Genomic DNA, 3454 nt, shown 5'->3' with positions numbered 1-3454 from the left:
AACTTCGGGGAAGGGAGGGAGGGAGGGGATGGTAGGGGGAAAACAATGGAGGGGCTAACAATTTTCAAGAGGAAGTGTACTCATTACCTCACTCATGTAACTGTAACCCTCTGTATAGTATCTTTACAATAAAAAAAAATAAATTCCACTTGACAGCTGTATTCATTAAGGGACAGAAATCACAAAATTCATTGTCAACTTAAAGAAGTGGACATGAGGAAGGGCTTGTTGCACTGGCCTGCAAGTTTCAGATTTAGCATTTATAATAAAAAGGATCAGAATTTGAAAACAGTAGTTAATATTACCTACAAGATACATGGAAATTCCCTCTCATGATGCCTAGTTTGCATCTTGTATTTCAGGATTGTTGATGTAGCATAGCATTAAGATAACAGGGTTTCAATTAAATCCTGAGAAGTATCATGGGAAGTTAAATTAATATCTCATAGCATGAGTTTTTACATCAGAAAATGGTGACAAATCTCTCTTACTGCTCTCATTGGGCTTGTAAGGAATATTGAATCCCTTAATTTCTTAGTTTCTCACTAAGTAGACTGAGACAGAAATTTGACAGCAAGTCATTTATTTGGGAAGTGATTCCAGAAAACGTGGTAAGACCATGATTAAGTGAAACTGGAAGGGAGAATGTACATTATTGCTAATAAACACCAGACTCTACATCCCTAAAAGGAACAAACAGCAAGCCTTGCTAAGGGAGAACCAAAACTGGTGCATTCAACTATATTTGTTGCAGCATTATTTACCATAGATAAGATATGGAACCAACCCAAATACCACTCACTAGATGAATGGATCAAGGAAATGTGGTATATATACTATGCTTCCATCAGGAAGAATGACATCACCCCATTCATAAGGAAAGACTTGGGAAAAATCATATTAAATAAAGAAATCCCGACCCAATGAAACATCATTTCCTTCATGTGTAATAATTAGTATATGTCTAGGATAGTCCAAGCAGAGGATCACAACAGCTCCACAGTATGTACATTGGTACAAATAGCAATCTTACTAAGAATTCTTCATGAAAAAGGCCAAAAATCCAGGAATGGTCGTAAGCTTTAACTTTCCATTCCTCAAAGGTTGAAGACTACCTTGAGGTCATTTACTTTCTGACACTTCTGACCTCCCTGGACACATATCTACCACATTCTAGATCCCAAAGCAAGCCCCCTTATAGAAAGATACAGGGCTTGAGATAGAAAGCATTTGCTTTCTTTAAAAAAAATTTAATATGTATTTTTATTGTAAAGATACTGTACGGAGGGGTTACAGTTACATGAGCAAAGTAATGAGTCCATTTCCTGTGGAGTATTGTTACACCCTCCTTTATTTTTCCCCTATATCCCTTTCCTCCCTGCCTCCCTAACTCAGCCTCCCCTCTTCCACCCCCCCACCTTCCCACCCCATGCCCTCCCCCCCCCGCAAAGTTGTAAAATTGGTTTTCAACATACTGTCTTGTACATCTCATTGTTACAGTGGGTCATCCTGTATCCTTATTTCAGCATTTTGTTATTTCCCTTCCCCTCCCCAAATTAGAACAATGTATACACAAGCTATAGCATTTGCATTCTATAGAAACTATCCACCATGGCTGCAGGTGACCCCTAGATCAAGCCTAGAGGATAAGGACAAGGCTTTGAAAGCATTTGTGATAGCAAGATGGTATATTTATCATCAATGCAAGGAACTCAGGAAGCACTTAATAAATTATAGACTATTTCAAGTCTAAAATACTGAGCACTAAGGTGGCAAAAGGAAAACAGCATTATTACTAAGCAGATGAGATTAAATATACACAAACCAGAAACCTGGCAGACATTTATCTTCTTCTTTACTTTCATCTCTCATATTTTTTCCAAGACCCATCAATTTAGTAACCTCAACATGATTTGCTTCTCTCTTCTCCCCTGCAGCAACTCTAAAAGCAAGCATTTTATATGAGTTTCTTTAAATATAACAGTCATCTTCTGGACACCAGTGGTTCACACCTGTCATCCTAGCTACTCACTCAGGAGGCAGAGATCTGAAGACAGCAGTTCAAAGCCAGTCCCAGCAGGAAAGTCTGTGAGACTCTTATCTGCAATTAACCACCCAACAAGCCAGAAGTGGAGTTGTGGCTCAAGTGGTAGAGTAGTATCATTGAGGACAGTACCCAGACCAGGACAGTACCCAAGCCCCATGACCAAGGTCTGGCCATCTAACTGCCCTTTTTAACATCTTTCTTTCTTACCTCTTGCTGACTTTTATCCAATGCATTCTTTCTGAATTTTGAGAGTACTTTTACTGAAACTCAGTTCTCATCAGATCACCCTCTACTTCAAATGCTTTATTGATTCCCTCTATCCTGGGTAGAAGATTGTCCAATTCCATTTTTCCTGTACTTCATCCTGGCCCGCCCCTAAGTCCTAGACCTAAGATTTAATACCTAATATATGTCATACTTTCTCATCACTCAGTGCCACTGTTGAACATTTTCCCCCATGTTTCTTAGTGTAGAAGCTTGTTGATTTTATTCAAGAATTCAGGTTGTTATTAATGTCTATGAAAAAGTAACTCTGATATTTTCTTTTCCCTCTTGACATGCAGAAAGATTATAGATCAGCTGTGCATATCTCTTAAAACTTATCACCTGTTTTTATCAAGATGGCAGATTGCTGACACACCACTTTCCTCTGTCTGTACAGAAGAGAAATAAAATATCAGGTATGTGACTGCAAGAATTGGCAGGCATGTTAGGGAGCTGGGGGGGGCAGAGAGGGAGTCACCAATAAAAGGGCAGATAGCAGCAAGAGAAGACAATTAAAAAAATACCAGACTCTAAATCTCTAAAAGGAATAAAGAGCAAGCCTTGCTAAGGGAGAACCAAAACTGGTGCATATAACTATATTTGTTGTAGCATTATTTACCATAGCTAAGATATGGAACCAACCCAGATGTCTCTCAGTAGATGAATGGATCAAAAAAATGTGGTATATACACACAATGGAATTCTATGCTTCCATCAGAAAGAAAGACATCACCCCATTCATAAGGAAAGATGGGAAAAATCATATTAAGTAACCAATGAAACATGGTTTTGCTCATGTGTAATAATTAGTATATGTCTAGGATAGTCCAAGCAGAGGATCACAATAGCTCCATAGTATGTACATATGACCATGTAAAATGATGCTAATCGGGTTGGGGTTTTTTTTTTTTGGTTGTGGTTTTTAATGTACGGTGTGTGAAGTTATTTCTTTTTTCCTTTTTTCCTCTTTGGTTTATCCCCTGTTGTCACTGTTTTTTAATTTGAGTACCCTGTGGCTTGTATATATGTTTATCTGACTTGGAGAAGGGAAGGGAATAATAAACAAACAAAAACAAACAAAAAACAACCTGGTGCATAGATGTGCTACATTCTGGAATCCTTCTCCCTTTGATGTTGTTTTTT

This window comes from Dipodomys ordii, unplaced genomic scaffold, assembly GCF_000151885.1.
Source record: "Dipodomys ordii isolate 6190 unplaced genomic scaffold, Dord_2.0 Scaffold28, whole genome shotgun sequence".
In the NCBI taxonomy this organism is placed as follows: Eukaryota; Metazoa; Chordata; class Mammalia; order Rodentia; family Heteromyidae; genus Dipodomys; species Dipodomys ordii.
This window is presented reverse-complemented; position numbering follows the sequence as displayed.